Raw genomic sequence first — 23,118 nt, forward strand, 5'->3', positions numbered from 1 at the left:
GACTGAAATAGACCAAAAAATTAAGTTGGAATATAGGAGATTTAAACAAAATCACCAATAAACAGGCTTAATTTATATTTATTTATATTTATTGGCTACTATATTTAATAATGGCATAATAAATATTTTTTCAATTGTACATAGAATATTTACCAAAATAGAACATATGCCAGTACGTAAACAACTCTCAATAAATTTCAGTGGATTGAAGTAATAGAGTATTTCCTTTGACCAAACTTCTATTAAATTATTAATCAAAAATAATATACTTATAAATATGCAAATATTTAGAAATTAAATAGCATTTATAAAGGACTCATGAATCAAATATAAAACTATATAGCTTAGAAAATATTTCAAATAGAATGATAATGAATATACATCCCAAAGTTTGTTAATATGCTTTACATATAAAGTGCTCCTTATAGGTAAATGTGTAGATTTAAATGTTTAAATTTGTAAAGAAAATTTCATTTAGTTAAAGTAAGTACAAAGAAGGAAATAAATCAATGACTTTGTCAAAAAGAAGAAAAAATAATAACTCAAACTGTAATACTTTGAACAGATTAATTAAATTTCTAAATCCCAAGAAGTATTTCTAAGAAAAAAAAAGAGAACAACACATTATTATCAATTATGAAACATAGACATCATTAAACTTTCAACAAGCATTTAAATTATAATGAAGGAATATTATAACCATCATGCCAATACATTTGACACTTAGATAAAGTATAAAATTTTATTTAAATACCAACTGTTGCTATCACAAAATGAAGCAGAAAATTCAAATATCTGTGGAACTACAAAACATTAAATTTGTAATTAAAAGACTACCAGGCAGGTTCTGATTTCTGGGTAAGATGAAAGAAACACATGCTTCTCTCATTCTCATTGAACTCAAATGTAAAATCTAGGCAGAGTTGTGGCCCCGCTGATTGAAAACACTGGAAAAAATAAATAGCAATAGGTGGAGAAGGAAAAGACATGAGAATTCAAAGTAGCAGTGAAATGAGGCTGTGAGCCTGAGTTCCTTAAAATAATGTTTGACAGTTAAAGCAAAACAACATTTCCTGTAATTTTCAATGTACCTAAATATATGAGACAACTATCAATCACTTAGGGGAGTATAAAATAATCTATATGGTAATATAATTTCAATGATCAAAGTGAAATGGTAAAATATTCATTTTAAATACACTGGAAAAATGAAGTATATATTCTTTATTTCCTAGAACAATCACTAAAATGTTATGCAAAGATTAAAATCACAATGGATTCATAGAAATGGAATACTAAAAAATATATAAATACCCAAAGAAAGCAGAAAAGGGGAACTATTTGGGGGAATAAAAAAAGAAAACTAAAAGAAAACACTCCACTCTACAATAGCAGAGTTTATATTCTTCTCATGTGCACTATGAAATATTTATCGAAATAGACCATATCATAAGTTATGAAACAAATGTTAATGAGTTGAAATCTTACAAAGTATATCACTGATCATAGAATTAAACTAAAAATCATTAACAGAGGGATAACAGAACAATCTCCAAAAACTTAGAAACCAACACATAGTTTAATAATTCATGCACTGAAAAGGAGGTTTCAAAGGAAATTAGAAAATATTTTTAAATGAACGAAAATAAAGTTATACATACCAAAAGTTATCTATGTATATAAAGCAATTTTAAGTTTTATAATTCTGTTTATAAAAAGAGAAAAAACCCTCAAATCCATAATTTAAGGTTTCAGTTTAAGAAAGTAGAAAGAGAAGAGCAAAATAAATTCAAATAATAAATATCTTACTGGATTTGTGAAATTATCTATATTTACTTACAGTTCTATCAACTTTCGCTTTATATTTTTGGAAGCTTTGTTATCGGGTGCATAAACATTTTGGATTGTTATGTCCTCTTGAGGAATTGGCCTCTTTAACATGAGATAAACTTTTATATCCTAGTAATATTCTTTGCTTTGAAATTCATTTTATTACCTATTAATAAAGTCAATTTGGCTTTTCAAAGTAGTGATAGCATGACATATCTTCTGTACATTTACTTTTGAACTTATTTGTGTCCTTATATTAAAAATAAGTTTATTGGAGGAAGGAGGTGGCGATCTGGCAATCTCTGCCTTTATGAGTTTGTTTAGACTACTTATAGTCAATGTGATTATTGATATGTTGTCTTAAATTTATCATATTAACATAGCTTCTCTATTTGTATTAGTCTGCTTTTTTTCCTCTGGCTTTGCCTTCGTTTGGATTAATTTTATATTTCTAATCATTCTATTTCACTTTTTTGAGGAGTAAAGTTGATATAATTCTTTTTGTGTTATTTTAAGTTGCTTTAGGGTAGATAAAATATGAAATTATATTGATCTATCTTTAAACAATGTTACCTGACTTTATTTATAGTATAAGTATTTACAACAGTATACATCCTTGTCTCCAGTTCTGGCCTTTATGCTATTATTGTGAAATATTTTGCTTCTATTTATATTATAAGCCTAAAAATATAATACTATCATTTTTGCTATAAGCTAATCAATTAGATTAATATTTTTAAGTGAATAGATAATAATAAAAGTTACTTTAATAACTAACAAGATAATTATCTTTTCTGTTGCTTTTTTATTTTTGTATGACCTAAAAGTCATTCAGGAGCAGGTTAATGGCCATGTAATTGCATGGTTTTGAGAAATATTTTTTAGTTTTGATTTTTATATCTATTGTGCTGTGGTCCAAGAGTGTGTTTCATATGATTTCATTTCTTTTATATTTGCTAAGGACTGTTTTATGTCTGATTATGTGGTCAATTTTAGAGTGTGTGCCATGTGCAGCTTAGAAAAATGTATATTTTGTTGTTTGGGGTGGAGAGTTTGTAGAGGTCTATCAGATCCATTTAATCCAGTGTTGGGTTCAGGTCCTGAATATCATTGTTAACTTTCTGCCTCAGCGATCTAATATTGTCAGTGTAGTGTTGAAGTCTCCCAGTGTTATTGTGTGAGAGTCTAAACCTCTTGGTAGGTCTCTAACGACTTGCTTTATGATTCTGGGTGCTCCTGTGTTGAGTGTATATATATTTGGGATACTTGGTTGTTGTTGAATTGAACCCTTCACCATTATGTAATGACCTTCTTTGTCTTTTTTTGATATTTGTTGGTTTAAAGTCTGTTTTGTCTAAAATTCGCATTGCCACCCATGTTTTTTTTCCCATTTTATTTTCTTAGGAGATTTTCCTCCATTTCTTTATTTTGAGCCTATGGATATCATTGCATGTCAGATGGGTCTTTTGAAGACAGCATATCATCTGGCTTGCTTTTTTTATACAGCTTGCCATTCTCTGCTTTTTAAATGGGGGCATTTAGCCCATTTACATTCAAGGTTAATATTGATATGTGTCGATATGATTCTCATTTTTTGTTAGCAATTTATTATGCCAGCTTGTTTGTGTGATTGCTTTATAGTGTCACTGGTCTGTGTAATGATGTGTGTGTTTTTTTATTGGCTGCTAACAATCTTCCCTTTTCATATTTAGTGCTCTTTTCAGGATTTTTTATAAGGCAGGTCTGGTGGTAATGAACTCCCTCAGCATTTGCTTAGCTGAAAAATGATCTCATTTCTCTTTCACTGAGGAAGCTTAATTTGGCTGGATATGAAATTCTTGGTTGAAGATTTTTTTTTCTTTAAGAATGTTGAATATATGCTCCCAATCTCTTCTTTCTTGTAGAGTTTCTGCTGAGAGGTCTGCTGTTAACCTGATGGGGTTCCCTTTGTAAGTGACCTGCCCTTTTGCCCTAGCTGCCTTTAACATTTTTCTTTCATTTTGCCCTTGGAAAATGTGATGATTATGTGTATTGAGGATTTTCTTCTTGTGTAGAATCTTGTAGGGCTTCTCTGTATTTCCTGAATTTGATTGTTGGCTCCTCTAGTAAGATTCTGGAAGTTTTCATGAACAATATCCTGAAATATGTTTTCCAAGTTATTTGCTTTCTCCCCTTCCCTTTCAAGGAGGCCAGTGATTCCTATTTTAGGCCTTTTTACATAATCTCACATTTCTTGGAGGTTTTGTTTATTCCTTTTTATTTTTCTTCTTTATCATTGTCTGACTGTATTATTTCAGGGATCCAGTCTTCAAGTTCTGAGATTCATTCCTCAACCTGGTGTATTCTGCTGTTAATACTGGCTATTGCATTGAGAAATTCTCGTAGTGTGTTTTTTCATACTGGGTGTTTTATCTTTCAGCTCCTGTGTCATTTCGTTGTGATTCTTATTTTCCTTGGATTAAGTTTGCCATTCTCCAGAATCTTGATGATCTTTGTTCCTACTCATATTCTGAATTCTATTTCTGTCATTTCAGCCAACTCATCCTGGTTAAGAACCCTTGGAAAACTAGTGGAGTTGTTTGGAGAACAGAAAACACTCTGGCCATTTGAGCTGCCAGGGTTTTTGGGTTGGTTCTTTCTCATCTCTGGGTGGGTGTTCCTTTAACTGCTGGGCTGCCTCCAAAGTGGTCAAGCAGGGGCAGGGTGGTTGTACTGGAATCTCAGGTCAGGCAGCCCTGCCCAGTGAGGACCAGGACCTACATGGAGAACAGTCTGTCCATTTTCTCTTGAGGTGGGTGCTCTGTGTTGGTGGTCCATACCAGCCTCTGGACCCTGTGGATTCTACAGAGCCTGGAGACAGCAAAGGTGAGGGCTGCAAGACAGCAAAGATGGCAACCTGTTCCTCTTACTGGGAGCTCTGTCCCAGAGAGTTGCAGAGCTGCTATTGGCTAATAGCCCCAGCAGGGGGTGGCTGGAGACCTAGGCCAGGAGGACTTACCTAGTGAGAAGATACAGGATCAGGGAACCGTGTTACAAACTGTCTGGACATTTTTCCATAGGGCTGCTGCCATATGCTGGATGTCCACTCTAGTCCCTAGTCAGCTTAGATTTTCCAGCACCTAAAGATATCAACAGTGAAAGCTGCAAAAGAGCAAAGATGGCTGCCTACCCCTTCTTCTGGGTGCTCATCCCAGAAAAGTATGAACCTGTTGCTTGCCTGAACCACTGGCAGGGAGATTGTAGACCTCAGTACAGAGATCCCACCCAGTGAGGAGGAACAAGATGTGTGACCTGTGTGAAAAAGCAGTCTGGCCACTTCTCTGTAGAGCTGCTGCACTGTGCCGGGAAACTGCTCCAGTCCCTAGTCACCTCAGACCCCCTAGAGCCCGAAGGCAACAATGGCTAAGGCTGTGAAGCAGCAAAGATGGCAACCCATCTCTCCCCCTGGGAACTCCATCTCAGAGAAGCTGGGAACCACTGAAAGGTGGGAAACACTGGCAAGGGTGGCTAGTGACCCCAGCCAGGAGGTCCCACTTACTGAAGAGAAAGTGAGGTCAGGGATCCCAGTCTGGCCACTTTTCCACAGGGCAGCTACACTGAGGGCAACAATAGCTAAGGCTGTGAACCAGCAAAGATGGCAGCCTACCCCTCCCTCTTGGGAGCTGCATCTCAGGGACGTATAACACTGCTACTGGTGGCTGGCTGGAGTTCCAAGCCAGTGAGTCTTATCCTTCAAGGTGCAGTGGAAACAGGATCTGCAGACCATCACTGCTCAACCCCGAGGATTCATCCCCTTTTCTAGGGGTGTGTATGGGAGTCTAAACTCCTGTTTTGCTGGAGTTGCAACCGCTTTTGCTGAGAAGCCCAGAGCTGGGAGCTTCCAGGGCACCACCTGTGCCTGAGCGGCCACTAAGCCAAGACTCCTTGTAGCTCTGGGTGTCAGACTGCAGGTCCTGGTGGAGGGGATTCATGAGGGGATCTCCTGACCCATGGTTTGCAAAGATCCACTGGGGAGGTGTGGGTCCCCGGAGCTGCTAACTCACTTATCACTTCCCTGAGCTAGGGAGGCTCCCCTGGCTCCGTGTTGCTCCTGAGTGGGCATTCATCTTGCCTTGCTTGTCTTTGCTTTCCATGGGTTGAATTCTCTTCTTGATGAATCCCAATGTGTGTACCTGGCTATTTCAGCTGAAGGTGCTGTATTTACTTGTGCCCTCTTTTTCTCTCCATGAGAGTAGCCCACACTAGCTGCTTCTAGTCAGCCATCTTGGCCAGCTCCCAACATCGTTGTTTTATCGCTCATTTTAACAACTTAATTTTGATAGGAAGTAGTATAGTTTATTTTTTTTGTGTGTTAAGCTTCACTGAGCTTTTGAAGCTCAGCGTTTACCAATTTCATTAAATTTGGAAATTTTCCATTTCTTCAAATGTGTCTTGTCTCTCTTCCCTTCTCTTTGGGGCACTTTAAGTACATATATATTAGGCCTCTTGAAGTTGACCCCTTGCTGCTGACTTACTGTTAGTTTTATGTTCAGACTGTTTCTTTTTTGTTTCATTTTGGGTAGTTCTATTTCCAGGTATTCAAGTTTACTGACCTTTTATTCTGCAGTATCTGATCAGCCTTAAATTCTAACCAACTTATTTTCATCTCTAAAAGTTGCATTTGGATATTTTAAATATCTTTTATATATCTTAAATTCAATTTTTCATTATCTTCTTGAACATAAGGAAAACAGAACTAATAACTTTAATATCTTTGCCTATTAATTATATTATCTATCATTTCACTTAATTTTTTCTCATTATTAGTTCATTTTTTGCTTCTTTTAATGGTTGATTTTTAAAAATTTATTTTACTCTCATCAGAACACTTAATATGTGTGTAGATATTACACACATATTACAAAATGTTCAACATCTTGTAAAAAAAAAAAAGGAGTAGTTTTTGTTTTGTTTTGTTTTTGAGATGGAGTTTCACTCTGTCACCCAGGCTGGAGTGCAGTGGTGCGATCTGGGCTCACTGCAACCTCCACCTCCCAGGTTCAAGCAATTCTTCTGCCTCAAGAGATCTACTCTTAGAAGTAAATTTTTAAGTATACAATACATTATTGTTGATTATGGGTACAATATCATACAACAGATCTCTAGAACGTATTGATTTTAACTGGCTGAAACTTTAGGCTGGTTGATTAGTAGCTTCCCAGCTCCTGTCCCTCTATCCACTGGCAACCATTCCACTCTTTTGTTCTATGGATTTGATTATTTTAGGTACCTCATTTAAGATAAATCATGCAGTATTTACTTTTCTGAGACTGGCTTATTTAACTTGGCATAATATTCTCAAGTTTCATCCATGTTGCCGCATGTTGCAGAATTTTCATCTTTTTAAGGTTTAGTAGCATTTTATTTATGTATATACCACATTTTCTTTATCCATTCATCCCTCAACAAACATTTGGGTTTCTTCCATACTTTAGCTGTTGTGAATAGTGCTGTAATAAATATAAGAATGCTAATGTCTCTCCAAGGTTAGTTACTTTTGATAAATCCCCAAAAAAGAGATTGCAGGATCATATTTTAGTACTATTATTAATTTTTTAAGAAATCTCTATACTGTTTTTCATAGTGGCTGCACCATTTTTTATTCCCCAGACTAAACAGAGTGTAAGGGTTCTAATTTCTACACTCTTGCTGACACCTCTCTTTTGTTTTTTTGATAATGACCTTTCTGACAGGTGTTAGGTGAAATCTCAGTGTGGTTTTCATTTGGATTTTACTAATTAGAGGTGTTGAGCATTTTTTAATATGCCAGTTGGCCATTTGTGTGTCTTCCTTGGATGAATGTTTAAGTAATTATCTCATATTTTAAAATCTGTATATTTTATTTTTTTAATATTTACTATTTTTAATTTGTAAAAATTTATAGGATATAGGAGAAATCTTGCTACATATATATAAGGCATAATTATCTAGTCAGAGTGTTTACAGTGTCCGTCACTTGAGTGCAATACATTTTTAAGCATAGGCACCCTACTCTGCTATCAAACATTGAATTTATTTCTTCTATCTTACTTTATGTTTTTATCTTTTAACCCAGTTCTTTTCATCATCCCTCCTAACCCTGGCTCCCAACTGAACCTTTCTAGTCTTTGTTATCTACTTTACACTCTCTATTTCCATCCGATCAAGTTTTTTTTTTTACCTCCCACATATAAGCGAGAACGTGTGAAATTTGTCTACCTTATTTTAATTAAGATAATGACCTTCAGTTTTATCTGTGTTGGTGCAAATGACATGATTTTATTTTTTTCTGGCTGAAAAATATTTCATTGTGTATATATACTATATTTTCTTTGTCCAGTCATCTGTTCATGAACACTTTGCTTGATTCAATATATTTGCTATTGTAAATAGTGCTACAATAAACATGTGAGTCCAAGTATCTTTTTCATATGTTGATTTCTTTTCCATTGGGAAGATACCCAGTTGTGGTATTGTTAGATCAAATGGTAATTCTATTTTTAATTTTTTGAGAAATCGTCATACTGTTTTCCATGCTAACTATACTAGTTTACACTCCCACCAACAGTGTACAAAAGTTGGCTTTTCTCTACATGCTTGCCAAAATCTGTTATTCATTGTCTTTTTAATAATCACCATTCTAACTGGGGTAAGTTGTTACCTCATTGTGGTTTTGAGTTGCATTTCTCTGATAATTAATGATGATCAGCCTCTTTTTATATACCACTTGGTCATTTGTAAGTCTTCATCTTAGAAATGTACACTGATGGCCGGGTGCAGTGGCTCACACCTGTAATCTCAGCACTTTGGGAGGCCAAGATGGGTGTATCACCTGAGGTTGGGAGTTCGAGACCAGCCTGACCAACATGGAGAAACCTCCTCTCTACTAAAAATACAAAATTAGCCAGGCGTGGTGGTGCATGCCTGTAATCCCAGCTACTCAGGAGGCTGAGGCAGAGGAATCGCTTGAACCTGGGAGATGGAGGTTGCAGTGAGCCGAGATCGTGCAATTGCATTCCAGCCTAGGCGACAAGAGTGAAAGTCTATCTCAAAAGAAATAAAACAAAAACAAAACAAAATGTACATTGATGTCCTTTGCCCACATTTTAATATAATTATTGGTTTTTCTTTTTGTTGAGTTGAGTTCCTTTTATATTCTTGATATTAGTCTCCTGTTGGATGAACAGTCTGCAAATAATTTCTCCCATTAAACAGTTCTTTTAATTTAACAGCCTCTTTTTCTGTTAATTGTTTTCATTTACATTGCTGTGTAGAATATTTGTGGTTTAATATAGTCCCTCATGTCTATTCTTGGTTTTGTCACCTGCGCTTTTGAGGTCCTAGTCATAAATTGTTTGCCTAGACCAACATCCAGGGGAGTTTTCCCAATGTTTTCTTCTAATATTTTTTATAGTTTGGGAGCTTATGTTTAAGTCTTTAATATATCTTGAGTTTGTTTTTGTATGTGGTGAGAGATAGGGGTCTAGTTTTATTCTTCTGCTTGTGGCTACCCAATTTTCCCAGCACCATTTATCGAATAGGGTGTCCTTTTCCCAATGTAAGTTCTTGTCAACTTTGTTGAAGGTCAGTTGGTTGTAAATATGTGACCTTATTTCTGGATTCTCTCTTTTGTTCCATTGGTCTGTGTATCTACTTTTATACCAATACCAATGCTATTTGGTATGGGTTACGATACCTTGGTTACTACACTTTACTCTACTCTACTCTACTATACTATACTTTGGCTACTATAGCCTTGTAATATATTTTGAACTCAGGTCATGTGATGGCTTCAGCTTTGTTCTTTTTGCTTAGGACTGCTTTGGCTATTTGGGCTCTCTTTTGGTTCTATTGAATTTTAGGACTGCTTTTTCTAATTCTGTGAAAAATGGTGTCGGCATTTTGATAGAGATTGTGTTGAATTTGTAAAGTGCTTTGGACAATATGGTCATTTTAATGACATCAATTCTTCTGACCCATAAGTATAGTATATTTTTCCATTTGTTTTATCTTCAGTTTATTTCATCAGTGTTTTGTAATTTTGCTTGTAGAGATTTTTCACATCTTTGGTAAAATTTATTCTTAGCATCTTTTTTATAGCTATTGTAAATAGGATTGCCTTCTTGATTTCTTCTTTGGTGTACAGAAGTGCTAGTGATTTTTTTACATTAATTTTTTATCCTGAAACTTTACTGAAGTTGCTTATTAGTTCTAGGAGCTGTTTGGCAAAGTCTATAGGGTTTTCTAGACATGTAATCATGTCATCAGAGAAAAAAAAATTTTGATTTTATCTTTTCATATTTGGTTGCATTTGTTTCCTTCTCTTGCCTGATTGCTCAGGATAGGACTTCCAGTACATGTTGAAAAGGAATGGTGAGAATGGCCATCCTTGTCTTTTTCCTGTTCTTAAGAGGAATGCTTCTAGTTTTTGCCCATTCAGTAGGATGTTTGGCTGTGGGTTTGTGGCTCTTATTATTTTGAGGTAAGTTTTTTCAATGCCTAGTTTGTTGAAGGTTTTTATTGTAAAGAGATGTTGAATTTTATCAAAACCTTTTTCTTTGTCTATTGATACAATCATATGACTTTTTTTTTTTTTTTTGAGACAGAGTCTCGCTCTGTCGCTCAGGCTGGAGTGAAGTGGCACGATCTTGGCCCACTGTAAGCTCCGCCTCCCAGGTTCACACCATACAGGCACCCGCCACCACGCCCAGCTAATTTTTTGTGTTTTTAGTAGAGATGGGTTTCACCGTGTTAGCCAGGAGGGTCTCCATCTCCTGACCTTGTGATCTACCCACCAATCATATGACTTTTGCGTTTAATTCTGTTTATGTGTTGAATCAGGTTTATTATTTGCATATGTTGTACCCACATTGCATCCCAGGAATAAGGCCTAACTGATCGTGGTGAATTAACTTTTTGATGTACTGCTGAATTCAGTTTGCCAGTATTTTGTTGAGAATCTTTGCATCTATGTTCACCAGGAATACTGGCCTGTAGTTGTCTTTATTCATTGTGTCTTTGCCAGATTTAGGTATCAAGGTAATGCTAGCTCGCTTTGTAGAATGAATTAGGGAGAGGTCCCTCTTCCTCAATTTTTTGGAATAGTTTTAGTAGAATTGGTACCAGCTCTTCTTTGCACATCTGGTAGAATTTGGCTGTGAATTCTTCTGGTCCAGGGCTTTTTTGGTTGACAGGTTTTTTATTGCTGAATTCAAATTTGGAACTTGATATTGGTCCTTTCAGGATTTCAATTTCTTCCTGATTCAATCTTGAGAGCTTGTATGTTTCCATGGATTTATCCATTTCCTCTAGATTTTCCAGTTTGTGTGTATAGATGTGGTCGTATTAGTCTCTGAGGATCTATTGTATTTCTGTTAGATCAGTTGTAGGGTCATCTTTGTTGTATCTAATTGTGCTTATTTGAACCTCTCTTTTTTCTTTGTTAATAAAGCTAATGGTCTATTGATCTTTTTTATCCTTTCAGATAATCAACTTTTGGTTTTGCGATCCTTTGTATAAATTTCTGAGTCTCAATTTTATTCACTTCCACTCTGATTTTAGTTATTTATTTTCTTCCACTTGCTTCGCGGTTATTTTGTTTTTGTTTTGTTTTCTAGTTCCTCTATGTGTGATGTTAGATTGTTAATTTGAGACCATTCTAACTTCTTGACATAAGCCTTTAGTGCTATGAACTTCCGTCTTAACACTGATTTTGCTGCATTTCAGGATATTGGTTTATTGTGTCTCTTTTTTTATTTCAAAGAATTTTGTTTATTTATACCTTAATTTATTTGTTTACCCAAAAGAAGCAAGTTGTTTAATTTCTATGTAGTTAGGTGTTTTTGAGAACTCTTCTTGGTATAGTTTTTTTTTTTTTTTTTTTTTGACTGAGTCTCACTCTGTCGCCCAGGCTGGGGTGCAGTGACTCCATCTTGGCTCACTGCAACCTCTACCTGCCAGGTTCAAGGCTATTCTCCTGCCTCAGCCTCCTGACTAGCTGGGATTACAGGCACATGCCACCAAGCCCAGCTAATTTTTTTTTTTTTTTTTTTTTTTAGTAGAGACGGGGTTTCACCATGTTGGTCAGGCTGGTCTCAAACTCCTGACCTCAGGATCCTCCCACCTCGGCCTCCCAAAGTGCTGGGATTACAGACATGAGCCACCATGCCAGCCTAGATTTCTATTTTTATTCCTGTGGTCCAAAGGTATGGTTGGTATGACTTTGATTTTTTTGAATTTACTGAGAATTGCTTCATGGCAATGCATGTGGCCAGTCTTGGAATATATTCTGCATGCAGATGAGAAAAATGTGTATTCTGTGGTTGATTGGTGGAGTACTCTGGAGATGTATATCAAGTACAGTTGATCAAGTGTTAATTTAAGTTCAGAATTTCTTTGTTAGTTTTCTGCCTTATAGATGTCTTTAATGCTGCCAGTGAGGTGTTGCAGCGCCCCTCCACCCCGTCCATTATTGTATGACTGTGTCTTTTTGTAGGAGTAGATATGTGTTTTATAAATTTTTGTGCTCCAACATTGGTATGCGTATATTTAGAATAGTTAAATATTATTGTTGAATTGAACTCTTTATCATTATGCAATGCCCTATCATCATTATATAATGTCCTTCTTTTTCCCTTTTTTGCTGTCATTGCTTTAAAGTCTGTTTTATCTGATACAGGAATAGTGACCCCAGCTCTTTTTTGTTTTCCATTTGTGTAATAGATCTTTCTCCAACCTTTCACTTTAAGCTTATGGGTATCCTTACATTTAAGATGGTTCTCTTGAAGACAGCTGCTGGACGGGTCATTTTTTTTTTTAATCCAGCTTGGCACCCTGTACCTTTTAAGTAGGACCATGTACCTTCAAGGTTACACCGTGTACATTCAAGGTTAATAATGATATGTGAGGTTTTAATTCTATTGTGAAGTTAACTGGTTGCTTTGTAGTTTCTACTGTGTAGTTGCTTCATAGAATCTATGAGCTACGTACTTAAGTGTGTGTTTGTGGTAGCAGGTGTAATTATTTTGTTTCTATGTTAAGAACTCCTATATGGATCTTTCATAAGGTTGGTCTATTGGCAATAAGTTCCCTTTGTGATTATATGTCTGGAAAATGTTTCTCTTTTGCTTAAAAAGCTTAGTTTAGTGGTACATTAATTTTTTTTTTAAAGAGTGCTGGCTATAGGCCTCAATCTCTTCTGACTTACAACGTTTCTACTGGGAAGTTGCTGTTGACCTGACTTTTGTTGTTGTTGCTGTTGAGAATCTGACCTTTTACTCTACCCGTCTTTAAGGTTTTTTTTTTTTTTTTCTAGTGTTGACCTTGATCAGTCTGGTGATTATATGCCTGGTGATGTTTATTTTGTATAGTATCATACAAGTGACCTCTGGATTCTTGCATCTGGATACCTATTTCTCTAGCAAAATTAGAGAATTATTTTTGCATTATTATCTCAAATATACTTTCCAAGTTGTTTCCTTTTTCTTCTTCTCTCTCAGGAATGCCAGTGATTCATAGGTTTGATTGCTTTACATAATCCCATGTTTCTCGAAGACTTAATTCATTTTCTAATTTAAAAAAAATATATTTTTGCTTGACTAGGTTAGTTTGCAAACCTGATCTTTGAGCTCTAAAATTCTTTTACTGTTTGGCGTAGGCTACTGATGAAAGTCTTCAACTGTATTTTGAAATACACTAAGTGAATTTTTTAATTCTAGAAGCTCTGGTTATTTTTTTAAGATGTTAATCTCTTCCTTCATTTATTGGCTTTCTTTGGAAGTTTATTTGTGTTGATTTTCAACCTTGTCTTGAATATCATTCATCTTCCTTGCAATCCAATTCTTTATCTGCCATTTTGGGGTTTCTATTTTGGTTAGGGAATATTGCTAGAGAGTGAGCGTGATCCTTTCATGCTGTCACAATGTTCAGATTTTTTTTTTCTGGTACCCAAAATTCTAATGCTGGCTCCTTTTCATCTGGAGATCCTGGCACTTCTAATTTGTGTAATTATTTTTGTGTGAATCAGATTTTTTTTCTCTCTTTCCCTATAATGTTGTTTTCTGTTCTTTCCCTCTACCCCCTTCCTGGGGGGTATGACTGTAGAGAATGTTGGATACGGTCTTTTGGCTTTGTTTCTTCACCCAACTTCTGTTGGGTGGTTTTATATTGGGCCATGCAGTTCAAGCTCAGGGCCAGTAGATATCACTTCTGGGTAAAAGCCAGCTGTGGCCAATGTGGCTGGGTACATATATTTGAACCTTGTTTACTGCGAGATATTGCCTGAGACAATGGACTGATTCTTGGAATACATAATGGCCTGAGCTCCTTGCTCAGCTGTAGGGGGTGAGCCAAGATGGACAGGGGCAAGCCAGGTAGGTCTGCCTAAAGGTTACCTGAAGGGAGAATTGAGGGTGCAGCCACCAAGCACCAAGAAATGTGCCTAGTACTGGAGCTGGGAAACCTCTTGAGTGGTAACTTCTCTGCCCAGGGAGGGAGGGCAGCCTAAACTCCTAATCCAGGAGAGTGGATGTTTTATAAGCTTGGAGATCTGTCCAGGCATGGAGGGGAGAGGGCCTCACTTCACATGGTCTCTCCACAGAAATGGTGGACACTCAGGCTGTTGATATGGGTGAGTGAGTGCTCTGAATGCCTGGAGATCTGCCTGGGCATAAAACAGAGAGTGCTTTGCTGCACTGTGGTCTCTGCATAAGAACAATGGGACAGATAAGACTGTTAATCCAGGTGAGCATGCGCTCTGAATGTCTGGAGATATGCCTGGGCATGGAGTAGAGAGGACCCCTCTGTACCTTTATCTCAGGGGAGCAGGCTGGGGCACCCAGCAAACACACACACACACCACACCACACACACACACACACACACACACACACACACACACACACAGAGTTTCCAGGTCACCAAGTTGGTCTCTTCTCACCCAGCAGAAATCATGGCTGCAGTAGTTCTTCTCTTGCCCTAGACCTGTGGCAAGGGGAGGGCACAATTCCAGTGCCTACTCCTGGGGCACTTTCCACATTTCCTGCTCAATTCTGGCTCTGGAGGCTCCTACCAAACTCCAGAGCAAGCACTCCAATCGCTGGCCTGAGACTAAAATACCTGTGTAGTCACACTGTTGGGTTGCCGAAGAGTGACTGACTCTGTATGCTCCTGGATTAAAAATGGCATACTGCTTTCAACTCCAGTCAGGGAAAATGCTGCAACTTTTCCCAATGTCTTTCCCTCTCAGCTTCTCCAAGCCTCTCCCCAAGTTAGCTCCAAAGCTGGGAGAAACAAAGGGCTCTCCCTTGGCCTGGACAAATCCCCAGTGGAAAGGTGAGTCACAAAGGAAAACTCTCTGCCCCTCTCATGTATTGAGACTTGACTCACTTTTGACAGCCAGATGCTGACACGGGGGCTGTTTGCACATGGTGTTCTTTTTGGGATCTGGGGTGTCCTTCACAATTCCAGTAGATTCCCATTTTTCTTCTTGAATTAAAGTTCACAGCATTGATCTTTATGCACTGTTTTGCTGTTTCTCTGTGGCTGAGGCCATCTTGAAACAACAACAACAAAACTTTCTTTTTTATATTGCATTGTTCTAGCTAGGATTGATAATTCTATGTTGAATAGGAGTCTCAAAATTAAGTATCTTTGTCTTGTTCCTGATCTTAGAGGAAAAGCTTTCAATTTTTCATAATTGCATGTAATATTAGCTGTGGGCTTTTTATATATGGCATGTATTAAGTTGAATTAATTTTCTTTTATTTCTAGTTTGTGAGAGTCTTTACCTTAAAAATGTATCTATTTTGTCAAATACTTTCTCTGCATCTATTGAGATGATCATGTGGTTTTATGATTTTATTTTGTTAATATAGTGCATCACATTAATTAATTTTCATATATTGAACCACCCTTGCATCCCACGGATAAGTCCAGCTCGATTATGGTGTATGATCATTTTAATGTTCTGTTGAAGTTAGTTTGCTGGTATTTTATTCAGGATTCTTGCATCTATGTTCATCAGAGATATTGGCCTATAGTTTTTCTTTCTTGTGGTGTCTTTGCCCATCTTTGACATCAGGGTAGCCCTGGCCTCATAAAATGAGTTTTGAAGTGTATGGCTGTCAATTTTTATTTGGTATCAGACATTGTGATTTTACCTTCAAAGGGGAAAAATATTTTGTATTACTATAAATATTATTGAGCTTTGTTACATAATGAATTTAAGTTATGTGAAAACAGTTTGATACTATAAGATCTTGCTTTTAAGCTAAGTTGGATCAGAGCTATATTTAGGCTAGGGATAATTTGCCACCCTGCTGAGATAAAACCCGTCTAACTCTTTCCATACTCCACCTAATTCTCCATAAGCATTAGTTTTTACCCTATATGAATGATAGGTATTGTTTCCTCTAATCCATTCTTGGGTTTTATTCCCCAGATAAGGGTTGTTCCTTTGTATGCTTGCACTGATCAGCGCTTAGCTGAAGATGTGAGGAGGACTCTTCAGATCCCCTGAGTTCTGTGTATAGCTCATTCCTTTAGAGTGCTCTATCTTGCAAACTCTAGCCACCTTGGTCGCCTGGACTCTTGGCTCCATTTTCTTATCTTAGGGAGATCATTTGGATCTGCCTGTGTTTCTCTTAAATTCACCATGCCCTGGAATCTCAGACTAGAATGTAAGCAGGGGAAATTGTATCCTGTTTCTGAAAGCCACTATTGTTGTTGCTTGATATTCAATGCCTTGAAAATAATTGTTTCATATTTAAAAATGTAGTTGTTTAGTTGGTAATATGGTTTGGCTCTATGTCCCCACCCCAATCTCATCTTGTAGCTCCCATAATTCCCACGTGTTGTGGGGAGGGACCTGGTCGGAGATGACGGAATCATGGGGGTGGGTCTTTCTTGTGCTGTTCTGGTGATAGTGAATGGGTATCACGAGATCTAATGGTTTGAAAAAGAGTTTCTCTGCACAAGCTCTCCTTTTGCCTGCTGTCATCCACGTAAGATATTGACTTGCTCCTCCTTCCCTCCCTCCATGATTGTGAAGCTTCCCCAACCATATGGAACAGTAAGTCCAATTAAACCTCTTTCTTTTATAAATTGCCTAGTCTCAGGTATGTCTTTATCAGCACCATGAAAACAGACTAATACAGTTGAATCAAGTAGAAAGGTAAATATGGTCCTTATTAGTACATTTGACTAAAAGGAAATCTCAAATATAATTTTACCTAGACATAATATTTGATAGAAATAGCAAAAATCTGTATTATTATTTAAATACACAAAACTAATATAGGAATATTGTGCATAGTGGACACTATTTCTACTTATTTTAGCCACCTGATAATATAATATTAGTGGCTGTTAGAGCCTCTATTCACATGACAGTTCATCATAAATTTTTTGTGATGGGTATTTTGTCATACATTTTATTGAATGGTTTATCTACAAAAATATTTATGGAGGATAGAGCATACATCTCACAAAAACTTTTGAGCTAATCAAGTAATTGCCTACCCCTCCTTAAAATATTATAGTATTTATATAATTTAATTAATTTAATTAGTATAAAGATGCCTTAAAGGGCCAATGATAGAATGACATTTCCAAAACATTATGTAATCAAAAGTGAAGAATGCTGGATTCTTATTCATTGCTTGTGTTACCTCCTGTGTAGGCTATAATTACTGAATTTTCAGAAAAGCTATAAACTTCTTAGTTCAGGAACAATGCCTCATCATTGTATCACTTTTTTACCCAGTACAATGCCTTTCCAATTAGATTGTAAAATAATTTATGTTTAACTCTCTAAAACTCTGTCTCAATTCTCAATTAAATGGGGGGCTTAACTGGATGATTTCTTAAATGTGGTTGCAGCTCTAATATCCTCTGTTGTCATGCTTCTATGGATGTGGGACTGTAAATATTCTGTTTTTCATCTGTGAAGAAATTGAATCTCTTTCATTTTTCCATTAAATTTTGTCCAACAAGTAAAATGTTCTTTTCTTGTTTTGTTCTAAAGAAGGCAGAAGACTAAAATGATTGATTTCGCTAGTGTCATTTGCCAAATGTTTCTGACTCTATTCCTTCTGTACAATATGAGACTGCACATTCTAGGCCCCTGGGCTGCATGACTAGTTCTGACCAATGAGCTGTAAGCAGACAGCAATATGCCATTTTAGGGATACATCATCTAATTACTAGCTTGATACCCATCAGTGTTCTCATTTATATCTACCACAATGATTGACAGTGATCAAGATGTTGGCTATTTCTGCTAACCGCAGTGAGCAGAGACCCTCCTTCCAACTAGTGTTGAACAGGTAAAGGAAGCAAAAAAGGGAATAGTTATTATTTTAAGTCATTGAAATTTGGGGGTGGTTATTGCCACCATATAACCTCCTGACTATTGTTATAAGTAAAAAACAACAACAACAACAACAACAAAAAACAAAACAAAAAATAAAGCCATACTTTCAATAAGCTAACAGAATGATCTAAAGATTGAAATATTCAAACATTTTACTCAAAAGCTGCAATCCCAGAGTTAGAACTTTTTAAATGTGAGTTGTAACACCCTTTCCAAAACAAAACACACAACAATAGGCAGTGAGAAGTAAAGTTTAAGTGATGGTGAAGAATACATGAAGGTTTTAAGATCTCCAAATGAAAATTAACCTAAATGCCTGTAATATAAACATTGACATTGTTGCATACATACTAAAGTATCTCTTTTAGACAAAAATAAGTCACTGATAAGTCTGGTACTTATTTCAAGTATTTGTAATTAAAATTTATTTTGTGGCCTTTTTTATTATTGAAAAAACCACTTATTTTAATAAAATCAATGAAATAAAAAAGATAAATTAGTGTAACCATGAAAAGAATAAATGTTAAGTATGTGTTAAACAATACTGTTGAACTGTATTTTTAAAATCTCTCAGTTTAGCAAATGCCAATATAAAAAAATCAGAAAATGTTTATGTATTCTGTTTTGGAAAAACAGAAGAATATGAGAAAATTTGCCATTGAAGTTTCATTACTGTGAAAGACTTAGCAGAATGTTTACAAAATAATTTGGATTTTTTTTTCGGATTTTTAAATGTCTTCACGACTTGTCATTTCTCTCAAGTAAATTTTTAAATAATTTAAACTATTTCTTTTGTCTTCTTGGTGCTTTTAAAATTTGAAGAATTAGTTTTTATCCATTTATATAAACTGTTACTCAACAAAGAGATGTCCTTACCTCTGAGCCATTCCTAAACTGCAAGGCAATTTTATGCAAATGCTTATCTGAAAATAATACAGCAATAAGAAATGCAATAATTACACCCATATTCCTAGAAACCTATTTCAACACGTTTTAGTTTGTACCTATTTTCTTATTCTATTTGTGAATTTGCTATGCATTTGTAACCATAAAAAGCATACAAATTGTGTTTGACTTTATTTTACTTATTAAAGTCAGTTCCATATTGGTACATCATCTTCTTATTTGTAAACTTTTATTCTCAACCTGACTTGACATTAAACCTAAAATATGCAGGCGCAGAGCCTAAATAAAGCCCTGGATGTGCTTCACTATTTCTAGTAATACTATAGGGCAGTCATCTGGATCACAGCTTCTTGAATCCAATGCCTGAGCTTGGCAGTGATTCAATTTTTCTTTGGAGCAGCTTAAGTGCTAGAATGACCGAATATAATTCAATCAGATTAAGTGCTTTTACAAAGGAGCTGGCTTTCCTTAGAGTGAAAATCAGATCTGCACCCTCATTATTTTTTGCTAGAATTATTACGAGGGCTAATCTTTCTGCTTCTAGTCTTTGCCATCTGCAACACATTGTCTGCCCTGCTGCCAGAGGAATATGTAAACACGATCCGGTCTTCCTTGTGATTAACAATATTTGAAGTACTTCATGTTGACTGCAGGCTAACATCCAAATTCCTTAGAATCATTTTCAAGATTCTTCATGATCTGTTCTCAATGTACAGACTCATTGATAAAGACGTCCTTAATTCTATCAGACAAAGTTAGTCACACTTCCTTCAGGCTCTCAATGTCTGTGTGCCATCTATTATGTCACTTGGCTTGTTTGAGTCTAATCATTTTATATATCTGCTCACTGGTCTGTGAACCCTTAAGGGAAGAGACTGAAATGTATTCATCTTTGTATCCTAAATGTCTCTCACTGTCTCTTCTGCAGTTCCTGTCTTTCCTAGTTCCACGTCTTCTTCCACAGAGGATTTGACAATGAAATAATACAGTGTAAACAACAATGACCATAATAATGACAGTATTTATTAAACCCCTGCTATTATTAGATATGATGCTATATGAAGTACGTTACATAGATGTCCCAATTAATTCTCCTTAGCACATTATGAAGAGGTTTTTTTTTTTTTTTTGCTCCCACATTATCCTGTGTGAGAAAATTAATCTTATAGAGGGTAAATAACTTGCCCATTGTCACACAGGCAGTAAATGGCAAAGCTATCATTTGAACCTAGTCTGATCTATAAAGTGTGGTGTGACTTTTCAATATTTGATACATAATCATCAGGCATGAAATAGTAAGGAGTTTATAATGTAGTCTAATTGAAAAATAAGTTACAGATATCAATGTAAAAAGGCAATGTTACTACTAATAATCAACTAATTAGGATGAGACCATTTTTATGTATCCACTGTAATGTCTTGATAGTTGTATTTCATAGGCCTAGAGATGTCTCTGAGTAGAGCACCAGTAATAATTCAAAAGCTGAAAGAAGTAATGAAATGCATGTGTGATCATCGTTTTTTAAAAACTTATTTAAAAGTATCTCCAAGTATAACAAACTGCAGCCTTCCTAACTCAACATAAATAAGAGTGTTGCCTATTTGACCAGCACATTGATCAAAGTGAATCTTGACCAGGGTATTGATTTAAGAGACTGTTCCAAAGAGACTATACCAAATGAGGTATAACTTATTTGCCTATGTCTACGTTTAGGTTCCTCTAGAAGCAAACCCTGAAACAAAAATTTGACTATAATAGTGTTTAGGAGGTAATCACAGAATGTAGAGTGGTGCGGTGCAGGGAATGTGAGAAAGGAAGACAGAAAAGGGAAAGGAGCCAGTAAAAGATGCATTGTCAAACTGCTGATCACTGTGGGCAACTGAGGTGTAATCCTGCTAGGAAACTATGGGAGACAATATGGAACATACCTCAGGGTTATCCCACCATACGACTATTTATTCTCTAACTTCCATTATTTGTTGGTTGATACTTGTTCTAGGGGAATTAATTTCTCCCAGAACTTCTGATCTGCCCTTTGTGCGGAGATGAGAGAAAGTACTCACTTTGCTATCTGCAGAGATGTATAATAGGACCCTCTTGGCTTATACTGGAATGGTGAGTGCTAAGGAGACATTGATGTGCCAGCATCATCTGCTAGAGCTTATCTCTCATGAGCCTCTTCCTCCAGCAAAATAGATTTTTACCTTGAGCTACACACCCACATATATATAGATAGACATATAAATTGACAGATAGATGTGTATATGATATATGAAAGTTACGTTCCAACTGGATGTCATTTTGACATCTCAACAGTACATGGTCAAAATTGAATTCATTATCGTTGCTCTCATTATTTGAAACCTTCAATGTGTCCTTCACACAGGCTCCTATGTCATTCTGTATTTCATCTGATCAGTTGCCCATGTCCAAAACATAAGAGTCCTCTTTAGTCACTTCTCCCAGTTACCAAGTCGTGTGAATTCTCTTTCTACATAGATCTTGAACCTGTCCTCTGCAGGCCACCTTCAATTCTCACTTGAATTTCTACAAGATTTTCCAAATTGGCTTATGGGCCTCTCTCAAATAATCTTATAGCACTCTATTAAGCTTCTACACTATCCATTTCATTTTAAAATTGTAACTATTTGTCTTTCTGTATCTCTCATTATAATATAAATGTCTTGAAGTTCAGAACTAGATTTTGTTCATTGTTTTATCTCAACTTTGGAGCCTGGCCTATATCAAACCTTCAGTAAATTACTGTGACATGAGTGAATGAATGAATGAATAGAATGGATCCTTTTATATTTCATGTGTACTAGTAATTTGATAGTAATTTGAGCTTAGGCAGATAGAAATTATTGAAAACATTTCGAAAGAGAAAGCCTTTGTCACACATGATTGGTCTTGCATTCTTTTTTGTCTACCCTTTCTCTGATTGGATTGTATATGACTCTGAAAAGTCATGAGCCTATTGATTTTTTTCTTTTCTTTTCTTTTTTTTTTTTTTTTGAGACAGTCTCACTCTGTCACCCAGGCTGGACTGTGCAGTGGTGCAATCTCATCTCACTGCAACCTTTGCCTCCTGGGTTCAAGCGATTCTTTTGCCTCAGCCAGCCGAGTAGCTAGGATGACAGGCGTGCGCCACCATACCTGGCTAATATTTGTATTTTTGGTAGAGATGGGGTTTTGCTATGTTGCCCAGGCTGATCTTGAACTCCAGGACTCAAGTGATCCTCCCGCCTTGGCCTCCCAAAGTGCCGGGATTGCAGCCATGAGCCACTGTGCCTGGCCCCTATTGATGGGTTATAGGATATTACTCTGAATGCAATTCCTCTTTAATTAATAGGCAAGTGATATGTACAATAGCTTGTCCTAATGTTTAAAAAACAATTGGCCTCATTGGGGATATCACCTTCATTCTAAGAACACTGTGAGGTGTAATGGTTCTCACAAGTAGGTGCAACATTCTGAATATTGATGTATCAAAGCACAATTAGTTGGGCTCTTTGACTTTGTTCAGAAGAATCAATGGCTCTGCATAATTTTGACCAAGTATGCTGAATTTCATTAACACTATTTTCCAGATCTGTGAATTACAAGCAAAAACATCTATCTTACTACACTCCCATGGAAATTACTGACAAATCTTTTTCATATTATATATATTTTTTGACATTTAAGTTATCCTAAAATGAATTTCATGTTTTTACACATTTTTGTGCCCATATCATTATAATTTTGATGGGTTTTCAGACACTTTTCATTGTCTGAAACTGTCAAAATTTACTTGTTTAATGAATATTGTTAAAAATAATAAATTATTAGGTTAAATAATGAATAAAGGAATACAATTTTAAAAATACTTCTTTTTCATCTTCTCAGATGGTTCCAACAATGAAAAAAATGAACTTGAGATTTCTTTTTAGAGTTTTCACTGGGACTATAACATCTTGATTTGGATCTTAATTTAATCTTATTATGTGGT

General features: G+C 36.0%; 1 protein-coding gene across 4 annotated transcripts in view; it reads left to right on the forward strand.

The window, feature by feature from the left end:
• The window catches only part of GALNTL6 (polypeptide N-acetylgalactosaminyltransferase like 6), a 1,233,774-nt gene that overhangs the window by 504,577 nt on the left and 706,079 nt on the right, over window positions 1-23,118 (forward strand). The window lies entirely within an intron of this gene.

The sequence above is a fragment of the Pan troglodytes genome, chromosome 3 (genome assembly GCF_028858775.2).
Source record: "Pan troglodytes isolate AG18354 chromosome 3, NHGRI_mPanTro3-v2.0_pri, whole genome shotgun sequence".
In the NCBI taxonomy this organism is placed as follows: domain Eukaryota; kingdom Metazoa; phylum Chordata; class Mammalia; order Primates; family Hominidae; genus Pan; species Pan troglodytes.